At 41.6% G+C, this 23,904-nt stretch overlaps 1 protein-coding gene across 4 annotated transcripts in view; it reads right to left on the bottom strand.

The window, feature by feature from the left end:
* Positions 1–23,904, bottom strand: part of MOB3B (MOB kinase activator 3B) — a 188,845-nt gene that overhangs the window by 127,132 nt on the left and 37,809 nt on the right. Inside the window, exon 1 of one of the 4 annotated variants that reach the window (XM_029920884.1) lies at positions 14,399–14,495. The exons of the other annotated variants lie outside the window; for them this stretch is intronic. The gene's annotated coding sequence lies outside the window, so the exon portion shown is untranslated. Of the gene's footprint in view, positions 1–14,398; positions 14,496–23,904 lie in introns of those variants that run through there. 4 annotated transcript variants of the gene reach the window in all.

The raw sequence follows: 23,904 nt of genomic DNA, 5'->3' as shown, positions 1-23,904 counted from the left end.
CTACAAAGCTCTAAACATCTAACCCTTCCTCTGTACCAACACAGCATGAAGCATTCATTATTCTCATGTTCCCCGCCCCTTCTGACCCACTGAGTCAGGGCCCACCCACCCACCTGGGAGCCCCTGAGATTCCATCACAAGCTGTCACTCCGGTGAAGTTTCAACCCACATCTTCACCTTCCCTCCTGACCCTTCCCTAATCCAGCTTGGTTTCTACTCATCCTTATTAAGCTAGCTTGAACCCTTACTTCTCAACAAATATTTATGAGTTCTACTTGTTCTGCTTGAATTTAACACTCTTCCCCCAGGATTGCCTCCTTTTTGTTCTTTTTCTCTTTTGTTTTTCTCCTTGTGGGCTCTGGGGACTCTGGTAGAAGGTTAATGGCTGCTGAAGGAAAAAAACAGCCCCTACTTAGCCAGAACTATCCGTCCACTAACTATCATGTTCCCCCTGGACCTACCCGGGACCCTCAGAAATGACAGAAGGCCAAAATCACCTGGATGTTCAAAATGCAGATGCTAAGGTCCCACCCCTCACCTTCAGATGTATGGACTCTGATGCATTCCAACATTTAAGAACTCCCTAAGGCAGGGGGCTTGACACACCAGACTCCTCTCCAGGAGTCCCTGGGCCAAAACTCATTTACTGAGGAGAATGGGCAGGGGAGAAATGTGGTCATTTGGAAAGCTGGAGGTCCAGCAGTAAGGATGATAGAAGAAGTCCTTAGGAAGAAGGAAGGCTGACCTGAATCACCATGGAAACAGAGAGGGTGGCCCTTCCCCTGACTGGTCCACCAGCTACCCCACCAATGGAGAGCCTGGTTCAGGTAACCACTCCCTGCATTCTGTGTCTGTCGGCCCCCGTATGATACAGGCCAGTGGTTAAATAAGTGGGTTTGCAAGCAAACAGCCTGGGTTTAACTTCCACATCCATCATTTTCAGCACTGTGGACTCCTGAGCTTGTGCAACATCGCTAAACTTCAGTTTCCTCCTCTATAAAAGGGGATAGAATTAATTCTCTATCACGTAGTATTCCTAAGAGACTGAAATGACATTATCCAAATAAAGCATCTGACAGAGCACCAGGTACAAGGTAGGTCTGTCATAAGCACTGGCTTCAAATTCTTATCATTAAGACTGCTTTCTTGAACCCACTCATTTGTGTGTGTCCCGTCCCTTCTGGACAGAGAACTCTAGGCTTTCTGCTTTCCTTCTCTCAGAAAAACACTCCTAGTGGATTACGCCTGGCAGGCTTGTCACAGTGACAGAAGGAGGCAGTGGGTGGAGACAGGCTAACAGTGGGTCATGTCCCCTGGAGGTACGCCATGGTTAGTGAAAAGGCTGACCCACCTTGGCCGTGCCCTGGCGGCCAGGAACAGCAGGCTCCCTCCCGCCATGAGACAGAGGAGACTTTCTGGAGGGCAGAAGCTTGATTCAAGGGGCGCCTCCAGGGCCCAGAAGGAGAAGCTGGCCAGCAAGCCTGTGTTGATTAGACATTTATGCCTATTATTTTATGATGGGAATTTGAGTTCTTCTCACAGCAATGCCAGAAAAACTCATCCTGAGTCAATGGGTGCTTTTTTTTTAATAGCAAATATCTCCATTCTGATTTTCTTATGTAACCACATGTATAAACTTGCCAAAAATGTTAAAAATAGACAACCAAAAATCAAAAAGAAAAATCTTTTCATAGTTTCTAAATCAACCTTGCATGGAAACAGTTACCACACAAAAGTGGGATGGGGGTAATTTTTTTCATTCATTTAGGGGAGTGGTTTCTGTTTTTCCTGTTTTTATTCTTTGGGTAGTTGTATTTATTTTCCCCCACACTATTCTTTAATGACAAGTGAGGGTGGCCCACTCTTCTTAAAAACAATAAAAGCTAGGGGGGGGGTAGGGGCGAAGGAAAGGCCTATAAAGCTTCCAAAGGCATGGGGAACTTTTGCCCAGAGAAGTGAACTGCTCAAGTCAAGCCATGGAAAACAACTGTGGCCGCAGGCACTGGGTTGAGCCAAGCCCCTGTGGTGAGGACTTGCTTTATTTCTGGTCCAAGCACAGAGTCCAGGAAGCCACATCCACCAACTTCGTTCTCATTTAAGAGTCTACATTCATCAATATGTCTTATTGAGAAAGGCTCCATAGGAGATTTCCTCTTTTGCTCTAAGAAAGAGGAGGAAAAACAGAAACACAGTGACTGTTCCTAGGAAAACAGCACCCACCCAACAAGAGATCCAAACAGGTGCTTGCTACTACCTCCTACTCTATGTCTTTTAAACTGCATTTCATTCTTTAAAAGAAAAAATAAAAGGCAACTTACTGAGTTTGGATAGTGTTTGATTTTATGTAAGTGCCAGGTGACTCAAATTCTTTTTGGAAGAAAGCGGTATAAAAATCTATGAAAACTCTGATAAGCAAAACCACAAACATTGCTTCCACCAACTTCAGTCAATTAAAAAAATTCAAAGGTTTATTATAGTTTAAGACTGAAAAATACAGAGTTCCACAAAGACAAGGCTGTCATATTAAAAAAAGAAGAAAATCTAACAGCCACTTTAGCACATCTCAAATGCAGATCTTTATATAACAGATCAAGATACAACCATTTGCAAATATTTATATTTTAAATCACAAGATGGCTGTTCCCCCACTCCAGACATTGTGAGTGATTTTTTGGTCTCCCCTAATTTGCCCGAACCCAGCGTGGCTTCTAGAAAAAGACAAAACCCAATAGACCAAGCCAATGGAGCCAAGGAGCCCTGATTAATTTCAGCTTTGAAAGGCCACTGCACTCGGATTCTCTTTTCTGCAGGCAATGCAATCTGCACCACTGGGCTCGCTGTCCTGTGCAGAATACACGTTTTTCTCATCTAGCAGACTAATCTTGTGAAATGTGAGCACAACTTGTGAAGGCATCAGGGGGAGGGGGATGTGAGGTCCTGCTGGGACATGGAGTCACTCCACCTTCAGCAAGCCTCTCTTGTTCACTCGCTTGCTCAGCAACAGGCTTGCAGGACAGCCCAGAAAGGAAGGAGGCAGGGCCCAGACCTTCAACATTTCCAATAAGCAACCTTTCCATGCTGGCATCATGAGCCGAGATGGAATTGCTGCCCTGAGAGTGAGGTCCCTAAATTGATCCAATCAGAGAGGACCCTATGGCTTCCTGGGGCAATACATGGGAAGTGGGGGCAGAGTAAAGGGGAATTCCAGATCCTTCTCCACCCAAAGGGCTAGCCACAAACTGGAAAAGCAGATGATGGATTCCATCAACATGATCTCAACATCATCAGAGTTCCTGCACTTTCTCCAGCTCTGCCCCTAACCCTATCTTGTTCACAAGAGGAAGGCATCTTGGCATCCATTTGGTAAGATGCCAACATAGCCTGAGCTTTCCAGGTAGGCACCTGACCTGATCACAGCCATAGACACTTGGGAGACCGATCCTTTCATTTTTATAATAGTCTAGCTTTAGGATGTATTTAATTTTATAAAACCACTTTAAATTGTGTGAGAGGGAGACAAAGTAATTCTAAAGAAAATCTGCATTTCCTCCAACCATATTGCAGTAACATAAGCAGGTCCTTGTAAGTAAAGGTGCTTTCTGACTAATAAAGAAATAAACGCACACCAACCATAAACTCCTAAGGACTGAGGATTTAGAAGAAATGATTCAAGTGGATTTTCCCTAGACCTCATCAGTCCAACCTACCTCTCTCTGGTAATACTTTTTCATCCCCCTCACCAAAGCTGGCTGGAAAAACCTCACATAAGCCAGGAAATAAGTTAATAAGGCAATGACTTTTTTTTTTTAATGGCACAACCCAGGTCAGCATACCCTAGACTAGTTGCCATGATGATGGGGATGACATGTGCCTGCTGGTTAGAACCTTTCTATTCTTTCTGTTATAAGACCCACAGTTATTTCCTGTTCTGGGAAATTTTGGAGGGGCAAGAAAAAGAAGAGAGGAAGGGAAGAGATAGATGCTCATGACAAAATCTGGCAAAGTCTCTTTGAGGAAATACAATCTCTCTTTCTTAAACAAATAGTCCTATCAAAATGAGCCTTGAAATCTGGAGCGAAGCTTTTGAAAAGAAATTTCATGTTACACTTGAAAATTTAAAATATGTGTAACATTTCCCTCAGCAAACCCACCTATAACAATCTCTTAAAAGACACATATAGTGGACTATTGTGACAAACAGATTGTTAGCAGGGTCCCCAATGACCTCTGCCTCCTGATATCTATGCCTCTCGAATCATCTTCTCCGTCTGAGCAAGGGCTGGACCTAGTGATTTACTTCTAGAGAATAAAACTTGGAAAGAGAGATGGGGAGCACTTCTGAGATTAGGTTATAGAAGACTGATTTGTCTTGCTTTTATATTGTTTCACTCTCTCTTGCTTGCTCACTTTGATGAAGCCAGCGGCCATGTTGTGAGCTCTTCTTTGGGGAAGTCCACATGACAAGGAAGTGAAGATGTCTTCCAGTAAGTAGTCAGAATGAAGGCCCCCAGGCCAATTGTCAACCAAGAACTGAATCCTGCCAACAACCACCGAGTAAGCTTAGAAGGAGATCTTCCACATTCCACCCTTCATATAACCACAGCCCCAGCCTACCCCTTGGTTTTAGCCTTGTGAGAGATCCTGAACTGGAGAACCCAACTAAGCTGTGCCCTGATTCTTGACCCAAAGAAACTGTGAAATAATAGTTGTTGTTTTTGAGCCAGGAAATTTTATTGTATTTTGTTATGCAGCAAGAGTAAATAATGTGACTTTTAAGCATCAGTATTTGTAATTGCACACAGAAAGAGAAAACAACTCAAAAGTCTATTCAGAGGGAACTAGTTCAATCAAGAATGACATATCCATTTAGGAAAGAGTAGGTAGCCCTCAAAATATAATGAGATAAAAAAAATTCTGTATTGAAATGGAAAGATTAGTCCACAAAACTTAAAAAGCAAGTTGCAAAACAGTGTGAAACTTCTAAAATATGTCAGATATCCAAATTTCCATTCCTGTAAATTCCAGGCAAGCTCTGTACCCACTGTTCCCATCTTCAAAACTAGAAACTGGATTTATCTAGTTGATGTAGGCAAGCAAACAAAAGCAAAGGGCAAAATATACACAGTGAGTGAAAGAAGAGAGATTGTTCTGACTCTCCTATTTCCCTCTAACTGCTCATCTAGTCCATCAGTCAATTACAGAGTTTGCCTTCAAGTGCCACCACATCCTGCACCACTCACCACCTCCAGTTACTCCTCCCATCCACCCCACCATTCTCTTTCTTGGACAGTCACAAGGGACCTGATTCAATGCCCTGCCTCCACCTCTGCTCCTCTACAATCTGTTTCTAGACAGAAGTTAGAATGGTACTTAACAAATGAAAATGGCATCAGGTCACTCCCCTCTCTAAGCTCTGTAAAGTCTTCCCATTACAGTCAGAATAAAACCAAATTTGCTATGTTGATTCACAAAGACACAATTTACAGATTAGGCCTCTGGATACTTTTCTTTCCTCTGTAATTCTTCCTCTTCCTCTTGCTCTATCCATTTTGGCCTCCTTGATGTTTCTAAAACACACCAAGTTCGCTATCATTTCGGGGCTGCATTAGGTTGCTACGACTGCCATAACAAAGCGCCACAGACTGGATGGCTTAAATAATAGAAATTTATTGTCTCATGGTTTTGGAGACTAGAAGTCTAAAATCAAGGTGTGAGCACATCTGTGCTCCTTTTGAAGGAGCTATGGAAGGATCTATTCTATGCCTCTCTTCTTGGTTCTGGTGGTTTGATGGCAATCTTTGGTGTTCCTTGGCCTGCAGATAAATCACCTCAGTCTCTGACTTTATCTTCACATGGTGTTCTTGCTGTGTGTGTGTCTGTCTCTAAATTTCCCCTTTTTAAAGAGGATACCGGTCTTAATGGATTAGGGGCCTATCCTGCATGACCTCATCTTAACTGATTTTAACTGGAAACACCCTATTTCCAAATTAGGTCACATTCTGAGGTACTAGGGCTTAAGACTTCTCTTTATGAATTTGGGAGAGACACTATTCAACTCATAACAAGACCCTTTGCAATCACTGTTCCTTCTTCCTGGAAAGCTTTCCACCCAGCGCAGTTGCCATGAGAATACGTCTCACATAAGGAGCATAACTGGACAAAAGTCACAGCTGCTGTGCTCTGAAATCCATTTCTGCATTTGTGCCAAAGCTATGCTTCCCACAAGCTACTCCTAGTCAGAGACTGAGCATGGCAAGGGTACCAAGGCAAGCCTGTTTCTGGGAGATGAATAAATCACCTGACAGGTGTCTTTGGCTCACTGTCCCACAGCCTTGCCAAACACCCTAGAATGATGCTTCTACTCCACCTTCCTCCTCTTCTCTAGCCTTCACCTGGGGTTCGACTTGAGGCACAATCTGAGGGCTCTCTCCCAGGCTCCACCAGCTCCCTCCCCATTTTCTCTTGCAGTCGGAGCAGAGTACTCAAGAGGGCCCTGCACTTTGTTGGATGTTCCACTGTAGCTGACCTGAAATTCTTAATATGTTATATATGAAGAAGGGGACCCACATTTCATTTTGTACTAAGCATTGATTTGGTTCACAGGAGTTGCCTTTATAAATCTCTTGCACAGCTAATCCATGACTTAGGTTCTGCTTCTTGTGGGGGCGTGGGCTGCTACCGTAGATATGAGCATGACTCTTCACCACTTCATGTAAGCCTCTGGTCAAATATCACCTCCTCAGAGAGGCTTCTTTTGCTATCCTAAGTAAAGCACACTCAATCCAACCCAGTCTCTCCCTCTCTCTCTCTTACTTTCTCACTGTCTCTCTCCCATTATTCTACCTTAGTTTTCTTCATAATTCTTTCTGACCTTATTGTACCTTTTTATTGCTTGTGTTGTCTTTCCCTTGAGAATGTAAACTATAAAGGGACAAGGACTTTTTGTTTGTTTCTTATTGCGCCCCAGTACCTATAATGAAACCAGGCATATGATAGGTAGTCAAGAATAAGTTTGTGAATAAATTAGGTTATTAAAAACATAAATGTCATACTGAACTCACCCAGCTCCTTCTTCAGTTCTAAACATACAAAAAATATCGCCCAATGTGAACCTTTTGAGAATGTACTTCATAGACCTAGATAATATAACTGTTTTTGTTTTTGTTTAAAAGACAGGGCAGAAATGAGGACAGGCTCCAAAGCAAAAGAAGTAGGCATGACAGTAAATGCTGCAATCACTCAGAGGAGAGTTGAATCTGAATATAGCTAGGGCCTAGGGTTGGGATTTTAATGCCCAGGAAAGGACAGGTCACATGGTCCTGGGCCTGTGCAAGGTAGTAGAAATATATGAAAATAGGGCCAGAAAAACTACCACTGTTCTCCAGTAGCTCAGGGAAGAAGCAAGTAAGTCTGTATTCTGCCCCAGTCTTGGGGTGAAAAAAAATGTATCTATGAAACAACAAGACACCAAGTCTGTGGCATGCACAAATATGTGGTCTAAATTTACATTGCTTATATTGTGCAAGAATCCAGAGCTCCTAAATCACCGTAAAAAAAAAAATCACAGGACCAGAGAAGTCTCTGTAGACATAAATTCAAGTTGCTCTGTAGAAATATTTTCCTAACTCAGGACTCACAAGACTCCCTCAGATTAAACAATTTCTATTGAACAAACAAGACAAAGAAACTAATCAGAGGGAGAGACCACATTCACAATAAGCAGAAGAATTACCACCCCAAGAGCTGGTGGTAACAGAATTATGTGATGGGAAAATAAACTAATTATGTTTAAAGTATTTTTAAAATAAAAGATGGAATAAAAACTATCAGGAACAAAAAAACAACCTCTATTAAAAAAAGAAAGGGGAGAATTTGAAGGAAAAAAGCTGAATAAAAATTTAAACATCAAAAATGCGATGTTAAGTTGAATATTAGATATCACGGAAAAGAGAATTAGTATCATGGAAAATGGGCATGAAGAAATTAATCATAATGTAGCAGAGAGAGAAAAAAGGAGATAGAAAAATATGAGAGGTTATAAGACATGAAAAGTAAATTGAGAAAATAAAAATACACATTTAATTGGAGTTCTAGGAGGAGGAGTAGGAAACTGTGAGAGAAGCAATACTGAAATGATAATGGCTGAGAATTTAACAGAATTAAAGCAATGCCTATGCTCTTCATTTGAAACATCACAAGTCCCTAGCAGGATTCAAAAGAAACACACACACACACACACACACACACACACACACACACACACACACCTGGATATCACTGTGGTCAAATGCAGAATACTGGAGCAAGATGTAAATGAGAAAGTTGTAAAAGCAACCAGAGAGAAAAAGATAGATTACCATCCAAATAATGGCAATAACATTAACAGCAGACTTTTAATCAATGACATAGGGGCCATAATAGAATGGAATAACATATTCAAAGTAAAAGAAAACAGTTGTCAAACTAATAGTCTATATCTAACTGAATTACTGCTCAAATATGGGGATGAAATAAAGACATATTCATACAAAAAAAGAGACTATCCAATTCACAGATGCTCCCTGAAAAAAATGCTAAACAATAACAATATATTTCAATATGAAATAAACTGAGAAAAAAAGATAAACAATGATGAGCAAAGAAGTTAATACATATGATAGTAAATACATAAATACCAAATGTCTAAAATGTTTTTTTTTAAGATTATGGGGCAGAGGACTAATAAACAACTTGGAAGTAAAATATTAGGTACATTAATATATTTCAAGGTCTTTGTGTTGTTTGGTATGAGAAAAGCGATTCTGAATAACTTTTTTAATTTATTAAAAAAATTTTTATAGTTTATTCATTTTTGAGACACACAGAGAGAGAGAGAGAGAGAGAACGAGTGGGGCAGGGGCAAAGAGGGAGGGAGAAACAGAAACAGAAAAAGGTTCCAGGCTCTGAGCTGTCAGCACAGAACTCAATGCAGGGCTTGAACCCACAAACTGTAAGATCATGACCTGAGCTGAAGTCGGACGCTTAACTGACTGAGCCACCCAGGCACCCCTAATTTTTTTAAATTTAAAGCTAAGCATGCATATTATAATTTTAGGAGAAATGAGGTTGGGGATGAGGGAGAAAAAATGGAATGTGTAACCCAGGAAAAAGACAGTTGATCACAGATGTAATACATATAAGTGGACTTAAGAGAAGAAATTGTGAAGATATAAGATGCAAGATGTAAGATCCCATGATATAAGAAAGAACTGAAAGGGCAGAAAATGCTAAATATACAGATAAATCAATACAAACACTGACTCAATAAAAAGTAAGAGAAACGATGCCTTGTGGGCTTAAAAAAAATACTTAGATTTCTTTTTAGCACAGGAGTTGGTGTGGCATAAATGGAAAGGGTTTTGTTCAGAGGAAGGTAAAGATACTGAGCACTTTAGAATTTGGTAAGTTAAAGATATATGTTAGGTAGGGCGCCTGGGTGGCTCAGTCAATTAAGCGTCCAACTTTGGCTCAGGTCATGATCTTGTAGTTCATGGGTTCAGACTCCATGTCTGGTTCTGTGCTGACAGCTTAGAGCCTGGAGCTTGCTTCAGATTCTAGGTCGCCCTCTCTCTCTGTCCCTCCCTTTCTCAAGCTCTGTCTCTCAAAAATGAGTAGATGTTAAAAAAAAAAATTTAAAGATAGATGCTAGGTAAATCACTGAAAGAATGAAAAGATAATATAACTTTTGGAGTATACAGAAGAAAAAGTGGAGTGAGACAACAAACCCAATAACCCCCAAAAAATACAAGAAAAGAGAGAAGAAACATAAAATAGAAAACACAAAAGACTTTGGCAGACATAAATGAAAATATATCAGTAATGATAACAAATGTAAATCCACCAACTGCTCCAGGCAAAAGATGGTAACAAGGTCAAATGCCTCCTGGGGCAGGTTAGGCCACATAAATGAGTAAACAGTAGGTATAGGAAAGCAACAAATCAAACGAAATGGAACTGATGTCTTCTCAGGGCCAGGGAGACAATGGGGTAGAGTGGAGCCTGGGGTAAACTGGTGAGTGAACCTGTCGAAAGAAGTCAGCTCTCCCAGTTTGTTGCCATATGGGAATGCAAACCCAGTGTCATGCAGGTCAACCTTTTCAAACAAAGCTGGAAACTGAGTTTTGTGACATATCTGATTTTTAAACACAGGCCACTCATTTTTTTAAAAAGCAAATACTAAAAAAGAAAAAACAAGAGGAAAAGAAAATGCCACCATTCTAGTGGATGGAAGGAAAAATGATAAAATGAAACAAAGAAGCAAAAAACATGGTAAACAAAGGGCAAAGACAGGAACATAAAAGAAGAAAGGGACGACCCTTGCAAAGACTTGCAACATGAACGGAAGTGACGGTTTATACTAACACACCACCGGGATCCACACCCTGTAATTTCCACCCTGTTCAACCTTATCATTTGGCTGAAGAGACATAACATTAAAGGATGGGAAAAACACTGAATAATCCAAACATAAAGTACATGGTGCCCAGTGGTCACTCAAAACTCAAAATAATGTCTGGATGTTTGTTCCATTGCTTCTGCTTTTACCAAGTCTCCTCTGGGGGGTTACTGGATACCTGGGCTTATTTAGCTGTTAATAAAAATAGTGATGTTAAATGATGCCTGAAAGAGGGAGACAAGGAAGCGGGAAAGGAAAAGAAGAACCAACAATACTCTATTATGTGAGCCGGTTCCTGGAATGCCAGTTCCTGCCCATGGCCTAGGAGGCGAGGGAGGGCCCATGTGTTTAGCACAGCTTCCAAGGCCATTCAGACTGTACCCATCTGGGCCTCTGCCTTTATGCCTTTATCCAGGCCGGTGCCCCTGCCAGAATGCCCTCACCTCCCTCTCCACACTTCAGACCAATTCCATCCCAAGGGAAGCATTCTCCAAATGTCTTCAGGTTCCAGAGAAAATCCCTATATGAAGAAGGCACCACATGGCTATTTTAAACTTGGCTGGCCTCTGCAAAAATATATGTAATGAGACAAAGAAAATTGTGCTCATGATCATTACAGAAGGCACAAGGGGTAAGTGGGTTGGCCTGATGGGGCTGTTCTGAGCAAGGGATGGAGCCACGATGGCGACTGGACCCTTTTCCTAAAGGGTCTTGCAGTGTGAAGAGGCTTCCTGCCAGAGCTGTCTTACCCACTGCAAAACAAGGTTCCTGTGCCTATGGTCTAATCTCTTTATGGGGGGGTCCATAAAGATGTAAAGGCTTCAAAGAGATTACTGTTCCAGAATACAAACAGAACAGCTTAAAATGAACATACATACAATGTTTATATCCTTCATTTTAAAATATAATATTCAAAGGTATTTTATTCTATTTGAAAACTATTGGTAGGTTAAATTTTCTCACTTTTTTACAACACATGACTGAATGACTCCTGAGAAATCAGAGCCAATTAAACTTGAATGAGTAACTTATGTCAGTTTCAAGAGCAAATTATAAAAATGCTTCTCATTTCTTGCTACAAAAAAAATTACATTTAATGTGGCATGTGGGTGCATGTTGATATGTTTGGTATGTGTGTGGGCAGAAGAGGACCCAGAGCCTTAGAAATTCATAAAGACCGGGACCTGGGTACAGCTGGAGTGACAGGGAGGGCCAGTAGAATGTGAGGTGGTGCAGGGGGCAGGAGAGTACTTAGAGTCCAGGCTGGATTCTGAGTGGAAGTGAGAAGGTTGCACAATTCAGGAGCAGGGGCAGAGAAATAAAAGGTGCCAGAGCAGGAATGAGGGGAACGGAGAAGCAAAAGAGGGGGCAGAGCAGGGGTGAGGGGAGCAAAGAAGCAAAAGGAGGGGCAGAATAGAGATAGATGAAGGGGGCAGGGAAGCAAAAGGGTAGCCAGGGCAGGGGTAAAGAGCCATGCTGAACTTGCAGCAACAGGAACTGGGATTTAGACCAAGTTCAACCTAAGTCTTTGAGAGGCAGGGATGCCCCTAGTGAGAGATGTTACCTGCATTTTATAACATAAGCTTTTCTAAAAATGTACAACTTGTCAAGACTGTCTGAGGCTAAGGATGGCTGAAACATAAGTTATGAGAATCCATCATAAGGGTTCCCTTCAAAAATAAATATTCGTTAGGAGAGAAGGGACAAAGGCTAGTCACATGGCTGCCCAGAAGACCTTGATTCCAGAAGGTCTCCCAGGATTTCCTCGAAAGTCTGCTGGCTACCAGGTGGGGTTAAGAAGTTAGTCTCTATGGGTCTAGTTATAATGGACCAATATGAAAACAAAAGAAACAAAACAAACTTGGGTGGGACAGGAAACCATAGGAAGTGCACATTTCTCCTGCACAAAGCTGATGGGTGGGAAGCAGTAAGCAGAGAACAGGCTAATGTCCATTATTTTCAGCTTATTTCTACTTTAAATAAAAAAGTAGTCTTACTTTAGCCTACTTTTCATTACAAAGTTAGCCTCCAACTTTGAAGTCACTCTAATCCATCCACATGAAAACCCGTAAAGTCTCCATGGGCAGTGGTCCCAGGATGATTCCCTTCTGTTGGCTCCAGATGTTGTTCCTGCTGAATTTCAGGTCTGCCCACCTGCAGAGCCCTGTACCTGCCCTCTGGACTTGAAGGTTGCACAAATCAACTCCTCTGGCTCTACCTGTCCATTTCTCTTCTCTCTCTCTCTCTCTCTCTCTCTCTCTCTGCCTCTGTCTCTCTCTGTCTCTCTCTCTTTCACACACACACACACACACACACACACACACTCAGCTCAGGATTCCACACATTCTTGGACTGTTAGGCTTACCAGGGTACAAGCCAGTAAACTACATCCACAGAGCCAGGTACAGGTACCTACCCTGGATAAGCTGGCCTGCGACTCTGAGACACTCAGTGGTAGTGACAATTATACCTCCATTAATAGAAACTTGACTCCTAGCCTTTAACTCTAACAACACATCAGCCACCCTGGAAAACCGGCCTTGCCACTATTTTTAAACAGACCACTCATCTAAGCTCTAAAAAGTACTTGGATCTAAACAGGAGATAAAATAGGATTTGGCTTTGTGTGAACTCGAGTGAGAGTCAAAGTGGCTAAGAGTCCTTAGTATTGGGAGACAATTCTCCATGGTGTTTCTATGAGTCTTATACCAGATTATCTTTTCTGGGATGTTTGCCTTAGCAAACAGCCTAGGACACTAGAGATGGTAACCTTCTCCAGATCACAGAGCACATTTGTTTCCTGATTAGTACAATAAAGACAGGGAACAGCCTCATCCCAAAGATCTGTTTACATTTTAGGCTAATAAATATAATGGTACTGTTTCTGAAAAGGAGGATGGGCAGTTCCCCCCGTAAAACTGGGAGTTTCCTAAGCTCAGTGTTGCTCACCTATGAAAGAGACCCCTATGTGCACAGGACCCACATGGGCTCATGTCCACATCACCCCATGGGACCTGGGGGCGGGCGGTGAGAGTAAGAACTGATGTGAACATAAAGCTCATAGGGCCTAATGTACCATGATGAGTACTAAGCTATCTAGATGCATTTGGGCTCATTGGTCTGGTCAATTATGTTCCCACTCTAAGCTACAACTTAGGGATCACCTGACCTTTAAGAGCAAGAGTTTGGGGGTGTGCATGGGTGGCTTAGTCGGTTAAGTGTCCGGCTTTGGCTCAGGTCATGATCTCACAGTTCGTGGGTTCGAGCCCTGTGTCAGGATCTGTGCTGACAGCTCAGAGCCTGGAGCCTGCTTCAGATTCTGTGTCTTCCTCTCTCTCTGACCCTACCTTGCTCACACTGTCTCTCTCTGTCTCTCAAAAATAAATTAAAAAAAAAAATTAAAAAAAATAAAAGAGCAAGAGTTTGGTGATCTCTTGCGTCTGCTATTAAAATGCCTCAACCATTTCCAGAGGTTTTCCATGTTTATCTTTCACACTGTGATGCTATGTATTTTCTCTGTTTTCTTCGTGGTTTCTGCCTTCTCTTAAGTTGGCTTATTCATGGCCTCTTATGTGCATGCTTTAGCTTTTCCTGCTATCTGCTAATCTTTACATGAGAGAAATGACCTGTTGAGCCAAGCTGTCTCAGACCTGACAGAGATTTCCAAGCCAGGTCAGCCCATAAATCTTTCACTATGCAGAGTGGCTTTTTTTGGGTCCAGTGAAGGTCTCAGCTTCCTGCCCTTCCTATACTTTGCTCTACAGTGCCCCTGGGGCTAGAAGTCTGCAAATGAGTCTCCCAACCTCCCTTAGTAAGTTGGTTTCCTATCATATCGTGGTAGGGATGAGAAGCAGAAGACAGAGAGCATCAGGGTGAATAAAGACAAATCTTCGCACATTTAGCTTTAGAGTGTGGTAGCTGCTGTAGTGGCAGCAAGAGCTGGTGAGCCAGAAAAAATCTAACCTCAGCATTCAGCCCAGCGGATGCCATGGCGCACTGCAGACATAATCTTTTACACAGAGATTGAAGATTGGTGTCGTATCTGTAGAGGGTTCATGATGCACCCACTGAGTAGCCCTGACTCAGTCACACAGGATACTCCTTTCACATCCAGCAGAACACCATGACATCATGGTCGGCTCATAGTGGGAAGTGCGGCTTACACACTTTCAAGGCTGCCTGTGCCTGCTTATCTTGTGCAAGGGCTGAGAGGACCAGTACAGGGTCATAACCATCCCATGGCAGGGGCTCAAAATTGTTCCTACTTATTCTGGAAGGATTGGCAACTTGTACAGACTACAAGGGTGAGACATGATTGTCTCAAATAATGTCTGTTGGGGATTTTAGATAACTTTTGTTCCCATCCTCCTTTCAGAAAATTTGGGTGTTACTACCAGGTTTTCTTTCCAGCCATTCTGAGCTTATTTTTAGCTTTTCTCTGCTGTTCCATACTCACATGTATCTTTTTTGCTCTAGCACAGCCTTCTGTCAACAGTATTCCCTTTTACTTCTCCTGGGCCATCCCTCTCTTTTCACTTGTGGTTTTCTTCCCTTGTCATTTAAGCTTTCTCAGTTATGCACAGAAATCCAACAGAAGCCTTTGTGTGGGGGACTCCCTCCATCCCAGGCAGTTCTGAAAGCAGCAGGTGCCTCTGCAAAGACTTCTGTTAGCCCTTAGACCTATACCCAGCAGCTGCTAGTCCTGGGCTCTCTTAAAAGCAGAAGAATGGACTTAAATTGAAAACAAGCATGGTGGGGTTAACTCTCTCATCTTGAACTCAAGCAATTTTTGCCTTGAAACTTTCCCCAAATACATTAAGCTCATTTTCCTGACCATGGGAAGAGACAAAGACTACGTTACTGGTATAGAATTCTGCTTACACTGGAGGTGGCGAGGCATGGATTTCCCTAACCAGTGGATAGATGTAAACTGTATGTATATGTATATACATATATATATATGTATGTATATATGGGTGGGGTGGGGGTTGAAAGGCGGTTTGCAGGGTGCCAGAGCTGCAAGTGAAAACACAAATTTCCCAGCTGGAAATAGACCCCTGGAAAGGGAACTGCCACACCTGATGAGAAAAGAGTCTATTTCCTTTTTGTCCAGGAAGGCATTAAGTCTGTTAGCACACAACAAGTCAGGTCCACTTATAAAAGAACATGCAGACTAGATTCTCTACACTATCAACACAGATGTATCCCTAAAACAGTAGTGTAAGTTTTAAAAAGACCTAAAACTATGTTTGATGTTGTTTATGGATTCAGTCATATATATAGTAAAAGTTAAAAAACAACGCAAGAAAAATAATTCAAGGGATCAATGCTTCATGCAAGATAGTTGTTATGTCTGGAGATGAAAGCTGTAGAAAAGAATGGGTGTATAGCTTTAGGTGTATCTATAATATTTTATTTCCTTAATAAAAAAAAGAGATCTAAATCTTGTGCAACAAACTGTACCTCTGCAAGATCTAGGCAGTGTGTATTTAATATATACCGTATTACTTCTTGTGTACTTCTGTTCGTGATATAAATAATTAAAACATGAGAAATGGGGACTAACCAGAGGGATCCCCCAAGCCACGCTCTTAAGATGAAGTTGGTAGAGAAATGTATTAGAGAGCAAAATAAAAAATAGACACACATCTGTTTCAAAAATTATTTATGAATGATATCACCCACCCTCCATACAGAGTTCGCAGAGTGACCTCTCTAAAGCACAAATCTGATCAAGGCGCATGCTCAGAGTCCTCAAGAGTTCTTCACTGCTTTCGGGACATATTGTACATGCCTAGAGGATCCACCCTGATCTGGCCTCAATGCCACCACAGCCACTCCTTTGAACTCAACACCCCACTCAGAATATACCTCTTGGATGCTCCGAGAGCACCATTCTCTGACTCCTAGGTCTCTGAGCATGCTGCACCCTGTCTGCCATCAGCTCTGTCCTCCTTTGGCCCTCCCGGATCCCTGCCCTTGGCTCCCTCCCACTCAGCCTTCAGATTCAGGAAACTATCCCTGCTTCTGAGTTAGGGATCTTCCTTCTGTACCTCCCCAAATCATAAGTCTTATCACAATGGAAGCAACCTCTTGATTGTTTGTTTCCCCACCAGAGAGGGAGCTCGCTGTCAGCAGGGACTGTATTTTGTTGTCCTCTGGATGCCTAGCACATGGCGTAATGTCTGGCACCCTGAAACCTTCAGTAAATATTTGTTCATGAGTGGGAGAGTGGAGAGTGAGTGGATATATGAATGACTCTAGAAACAGGACTAACCGAGTCTCCTAGTCACTTCCAGTCCAATGTCAAGGAGCCCAATAATACATTGATTTTATGACAAGTATAAAAACCTCAGCGAAAATTTCTCAACCAGTTTTTGATTTTGTAAAATCTAACAGGCTAGATTAAAAACTATCACAGGATTATTCAAAGCAAGGATTATTCAAAACTGGTAAGGATTCAGGCAGAGAATAAAATAACATTTTATGAATTTATTACAATAATAAACTCCCAATGATTACTGATTCTTTAAAGTATAATAATAGGGACCAATAGCATAGCTAAGGCTCAAAGCAGGTAATTGGTCTCTTTTGCCCACCACCGTGAAATGGCAATACGGCCAAGTGTCTCACTCCCGACACCCCTCCTCTCTGCAGTATATACACGAGGTATCACCTGGCTGAGTGTCTGCCATCCTGAGTCCCCTTGTTTAAGGTCTCTGTCTAAACACAGGATTCCATGGCAATGCTTAAACACCACTTGGTCCAATCCTCTTACTGCAGACGAGGAAACTGAGGCCTAGGCCTTCAGTGAACAAAGAGGTAAAGAATACCTACTATCTATCAGTAGGCCCTAGGGAGACAAAGATAAATGAGAAACAGTCCCTGCCCTGAAGGTGCTCACAGTTTAGCAAGGGAGGTTTAGACATACACATACATTCATACACACAATCACAATGACATATTACAAGCATTACCTTGATTATTGGCAGAATTATGAGTTTGCTCAAAAAGGAAGAAGATAAAAATAATACAGTAAAACCTTGGTTTGCGAGCATAATTCATTCCAGAAACATGCTCATAATCCAAAGCACCCGTAATCCAAAGTGAATTTCAAGAACCATTGGCTCAGTTGTGATCATGTGGCACTTGGCATCTTATACTACTCGTATTGCAAGACACTGCTCACTTATCAAGTTAAAACTTATTAGAAATATTGGCTCATCTTGCGGAATACTCATAGAATAAGTCACTCATAATCCAAGGTTTTACTCTACTTAATTGAGGTGCTTAAAAAAAACTTCCCATAGGAGATGAGATTTGAACTTGGTCACTTAAAGATGAGTAGGAGTTTGTCTGGTAGGAGACAAGAAAGGGCACTCAGGTAGAAAGAAGAGTGTATGCAAAGGCAGGTAGTGTGAAAGCACTGGATGCAGCTAGTGTAAGTCAGGGGAATGGTAGTAAGGAGTGGGATAAGAGTCTAGGGAGATAACATGATTTGCCCAAAGTTTCCATGACCCACCTGGAAATAGCTCCAGGGCCCATCTAACCAGATTTCTTGACTCTCCCTCCAGTAAACTTTCACCAGACCTTGACACCTCTATTTCTAATGAAATATAACCACATGAAACTAGAATCATTTTGTATAAATGCCCTCAGATGCTGTGGGCACAATGAGAACCTCAAGGGGAGGCCACATGGAAGCCTAAAAAAAAAAAAAAAGCAAATTAGTAGACGGACTGACAGGTATGTACTTATTGCCATTTTGTTCAATGTTTTCTGGCTGTTTTGTAGTTCTTCTCTATTCCTTTCTTCTCTTGCTCTCTTCCCTGGTGGTCTGATGAGTTTCTTTAGTGTTATGCTTAGATTCCTTTCCTATTATCTCCTGTGTATCTACTATAGGAGTTTGCTTTGTGGTTACCATGATACTAACATATAATAGCCTACACACACACACACACACACACACACACACACACATTCTATTCATAGTATATATATATTCTATTCATAGTCTATTAAGTTTGAATGCATTCTAAAACTCATTTTTTTTCTCTCTGTGTTATGTTTTTGGTGTCACATTTTACATTTTAAAATTCTGTATATTTCTTAACTGATTATTGTAGTTACCATTACTTTTACTACTTTTTTATTTTAACCTTCATACTAGCTTTATAAGCAATTAATCCACAACTTCTACTTTATACTTGTCTTTACCAGTACGATTTATGCTTTCATATGTTTTCTTGTTAATAATTAATGCTCTTAATTTTTAGCTTAAAACAAGTCCTTTAACATTTCTTGCAAAGGCAGGGTAGTGGTAATGAACTCCTTTAGCTTTTGCTTGTCTGGAAAATTCAATCTCTCTTTCAATTCTGAATAACCTTGTCGGCTAGGGTATTCTTGGTTGAAGTTTTTTCCTTTCAGCACATTGACTATATCATACTACTCCCTTCTGGCCTGCAAAGCTTCTGCTGAGAGATCAGTTGATAGTCTGGGCGGGGGGGTTCCCTCATACATAGCAAGTTGGTTTTTTTCTTGCTGCTTTCAAGATTCTTAGTATTTAACTCTTTACTTTTTAAAAAAAAAGTTTATTTATTTTTGAAAGAGAGAAACACAGAGTGTGAGTAGGGGAGGGGCAGAGAAAGAGAGGGAAGCACAGAATCTGAAACAGGCTACAGGCTCTGAGCTTTCAGCACAGAGCCTGACATGGGGCTCTAACTCACAAACTGTGAGATCACAGCTTGAGTCAAAGTTGGATGCTTAACCAACTGAGCCACCCAAGTGCCCCTAACTCTATACCTTTATATGATAACATGTCTTAGTATAGATCTTTTGGGGCTTAAGCTTATTTGGAACTCTCTGTGCTGCTCATACCTGGATGTCTGTTTCCTTCCTCAGGTTAGAAAAATTTGGGGCCATTACTTTTTCAAATAAGTTTTCTGCCTTTTTCTCTCTCTTCTCCTCTAGGATCACTATACTGTAAATGTTATTACCCTTGATAGTGACCCACCAGTCCCTCAGGCTACCTCAGTTTTTTTTAAATTCTTTTTTCTTTTGCGGGCTCTGGGTGAGTTCCATTGCCCTATCTTCTGAATCACTTATAACAATAAGAACTGAAAGACCTTTTATTAAAGTCCCAAATAGTACATCATTTAGCCATTTTTTTTAATTTAGAAAATAAAGTATACCAGAGCAGAGAAAAATAAAAAAAGAAGTGATCATAATTACATAAAAAGCATTCCTAGTACTTAGCACTTCTAAAATCTTTTATATATTATTTCATCACAAGAATAAGATAATTATAGAGAGAGGAGCCAAGATGGCGGAGAGGAAGGGAGCCTCTGTAAACTTCGTCTGCTCCATCTATCAAACTGAGAAGGACATTACTCTCATCTGCAATAGCAGAAGGAGAAAATGCGGACTCCAGAAAGAAGACATCCTCAAAGACACTTGAGTGAGTGAGTCCGAACCAGAGAGATTGGAAAACGGGTGAGCCCGAGATGAGTAGGGGAGGTGGGAGCCCGAGCCCAACACAGGGCAAGCGCGCATAACCCGAGTGACAAAGGGAAGAGACAGAGAAACTGAACACACTCATAATACTGTCTCTGGGGAAAAGATAAAGAACATTTAACCACACTAGGAGAGAGAAACTCTCACTCCATATATAACTGCTAGGTGGCCCAAATCTGGAACCCAGGTAGCGCAAGGGAAAGAACAGCTTCCAGTCCTGCACCATCTCAGTGGGGAGTCAGCGGCAGCGGTGGCAGCGGCGCCAGGGGCGCTCACTTCGACCTTGGTTTTGGGAGTGGGAGCACGCACCTCATTTCCACGGTGTGTCTCACCTCCAGCATTGGCTGCGCGAATCCCGAATCCTGGGTGCCAACAGGGAAAATATAGCCCCCACTCCTACTCAATCCTGGCAGGGAGTTGGCAGTGGTGGAGGCCAGGGCGTGAGCTCAGGCTGAGGAGCTCCCAGCTCATTTCCGGCAGTGCCGGGTGCATCAGGCAGCAGCTGCGCAAATCCCAGCCAGCGCCAAGAGAAACTCATCCCTCCCCCAACACAATCACAATCCCGGCTGAGGGCTGGGAATCACTTCACTTCCTGCTGCGCGCCTCGCCCCAGGCAGCACACCTTGCCTCTGGCAGGGGCAGCCTAAATCCCTGCCTGAATCAAGACAAACTGATCCCTCCCCCTAAGAAGCCAGCCACCAAAGCAACTACATCTCATCTGTGGTAGCAAAAAAGTGCCTGGATTAGAACTTTGAACTGAGGCGGGCCTGGAAAATACAACTTGGCTCAACCAAGGCAAAGGAAATCTGACTCATTGGGGTGGCCTACAGTGCGTAGTTCCACGGGAGGTTGGCGGGCCACCATTCTACTCTCTGCAGACACCAAGGCGGAGCCTCTAAGAGCAGCCTCCAAGACCAACGCCTATCCGTAAGGGGGAGCTGCTGCTTTTTTCCCCTTGTTTTTCTTCTCTTTTTATACTTATTTTTTTATTATTATTCCCTTTTTTACTTGAAATTTTTTAAATTTTTTACTCCTTATTTTCCTATCTCCTTTCTCCCTTTTCTTACCTTCTTGCAATCCAAATATATTCTCCTGTATCTCATCCTTACCTCTCCCCTCAACTGGCCATACACTTTTAGACTTTCCATTGTCCTTTGTTGTCTCTGACCCCCTTTATTTTTTTCTTCTCTTCTTTTCATCTCTTTCCTCTCCATTTTCTTTCTTTTCTTTCCCCCTTTTACTGTGTTTGTTTGTTTGATTTGTCTGTGCATTTGTGTGCTTCTGTTCCCTGTGTTTGTGTGTCTGTTTTCCATCTTAGGGCTACACCAAGAAACAAGCCAAAGTGTGCATGATGGTGAGTCCCAAATATTGCTGAGTAGGGAAATAAAATATTCAAAGGTACAACAAGAGAAACTGAGAGACACCATTAAAAGAATATTTCCTGAAACGAAAAGCCCTGGACAGTCAATAAGCCTCCTTTAACAGAGAATCATTAACAGGTGTACAGTGCACAATGAGCTTTTTAAAGCTGACAAGAGACAGAAAACTAGCAAAAATGACAAAACGAAGGAACTCTCCCCTAAAGAACCTCCAGGAGGAAGTCACAGCCACAGAACTGCTCAAGGCAGATCTAGACAACATACCGGATCAAGAATTTAAAAAACTTGTCATAAAATTAATCGCTGGGGTCGAAAAAAGCATCAAAGAAGCAACTGAGACAATGACTAGGGACTTTCAAAATAGGTGTGATGAGTTAAAAAAAAAAAGGCTATAAATGAGGTGAATACCAAAATGGAGGCAGCCACCTCAAGGATTGACGAGGCAGAGAGAAGAATAGGTGAATTAGAAGATATAGTTATAGCAAAAGAGGAAGCAGAAAAAAAGAGAGAGAAACTGATCTGGGAACAGGAAAGGAGAATTCGATACCTGTGTGATACAATAAAACGGAACAACATCCGTATCATAGGAATTCCTGAAGAGGAAGACAGAGAGAAAGGTCCTGAAGGGATACTAGACCAAATTATAACTGAGAATTTCCCAAATCTGGGAAAAGAAATAGACATTCAAATTAAAGAGGAACAAAGAACCCCCTTAAGACGTAATTTGAATCGGCCTTCGGCACGACATATCATAGTGAAACTGGCAAAATATAAAGATAAAGAGAGATTTCTAAAAGCAGCTAGGGAGAAAAGGGCCCTCACGTACAAAGGGAAACCTATCAGAGTGGTTACAGACCTATCTAATGAAACTTGGCAGGCCAGAAAGGATTGGCAGGAAATCTTCAATGTGATGAACAGAAAAAACATGCAGCCAAGAATCCTTTATCCAGCAAGCCTGTCATTCAAAATAGAAGGAGAGATAAAAGTGTTCCCAAATAAACAAAAATTGAGAAAATTCACCAAACCAGCCCTACAGGAAATCCTAAGAAGGACTCTATGAGGGAAATGTTGCTAAGAATACAAGGTGCCAGAGACACCACTATAAACATGAATTCTAGGGAGAACACGACTCTAAACCCACATTTTTCAATAATAACAATGAATGTAAATGGACTGAATGTTCCAACCAAACGACACAGGGTAGCAGAATGGATCAAAAACCAAAACCCATCTATTTGTTGTCTATAAGAGACACATTTTCGACCTGAAGACACTTTCAGGTTGAAAGTAAAGAGATGGAGAAATACCTATCATGCGACTGGAAGCCAAAAGAAAGCCGGAGTAGCCATACTTATATCAGACAAACTGGACTTTAAAGTAAAGGCAGTAACAAGAGATGAAGAAGGACATTATATAATAATTACAGGGTCTCCCCATCAGGAAGAGCTAACAATTATAAATATCTATGCGCCAAATTCGGCAGCACCCAAATACATAAAACAATCACAGAAAGAAACAATCTTATTGATAAGAATATGCTAATTGCAGGGGACTTTAAACTCCAATGACAGCAATGGATAGATCCACCAGACAGAAAATCACTAAAGAAGCAATGGACCTGAACGACACATTGGAATAGATGGAACTGATATTATATTTAGAACTCTGCATCCTGAAGATAGGAAATTCACCTTGTTTTCGAGTGCACATGGCACATTCTCCAAGATAGATCACATACTGGGGCATAAAGCAGCCCTCCATAAGTATAAACGAATAGAGATCATACCATGCACACTTTCAGATCACAATGCTATGAAACTTGAAATTAACCACAGGAAAAAGGCTAGAAAACCTCCAAAAATGTGGAAGTTAAAAACCACCCTACTAAAGGATGATTGGATCAATCAGGCAATTAGAGAAGAAATTTAAAAAATATGGAAACCAATGAAAATGAAAATACAACAATCCAAAATCTCTGGGACGCAGCAAAGGCAGTCCTAAGAGAAAAGTATATTGCAATCCAGGCCAATCTCAACAAACTAGAAAAAGCGCAAATTCAAAATTTAACAGAGCACCTACTAGAACTAGAAGGGATACAGCAAGAGCATCCCAAACCCAGCAGAAGAATAGAAATAATAAAGATCAGGGCAGAAATAAACAATATAGAATCCAAAAGAACAGCCAAGCAGATCAATGAAACCAAGAGTAGGTTCTCTGAAAAAATAAACAAAATCGATAAACCTCTAGCCAGGTTCCTCAGAAAAAAAAAGAGAGAGCACCCAGATAGACAAAATCATGAATGAAAAACCATCTATTATAACCAATCCCTTAGAAATACAAGCAATCATCAGAGATTACTATGAAAAATTATATGCCACCAAACTGGACAACGTAGAAGAAATGGACAAATTCCTAAATGCACATGCACTGCCAAAATTCAAACGGGAAGAGATAGAAAGCATCAATAGACCGATAACCAGTGAAGAAATCGAATCCGTTATCAAAAATCTCCCAACAAATAAGAGCCCAGGGCCAGATGGCTTCCCAGTGGAATTCTACCAGACATTTCAAGCAGAG

Source organism: Suricata suricatta, chromosome 13 (assembly GCF_006229205.1).
Source record: "Suricata suricatta isolate VVHF042 chromosome 13, meerkat_22Aug2017_6uvM2_HiC, whole genome shotgun sequence".
Taxonomy (NCBI): domain Eukaryota; kingdom Metazoa; phylum Chordata; class Mammalia; order Carnivora; family Herpestidae; genus Suricata; species Suricata suricatta.
The sequence above is the reverse complement of the archived record's forward strand: the minus strand, read 5'-3'. Positions and strand labels throughout refer to the sequence as shown.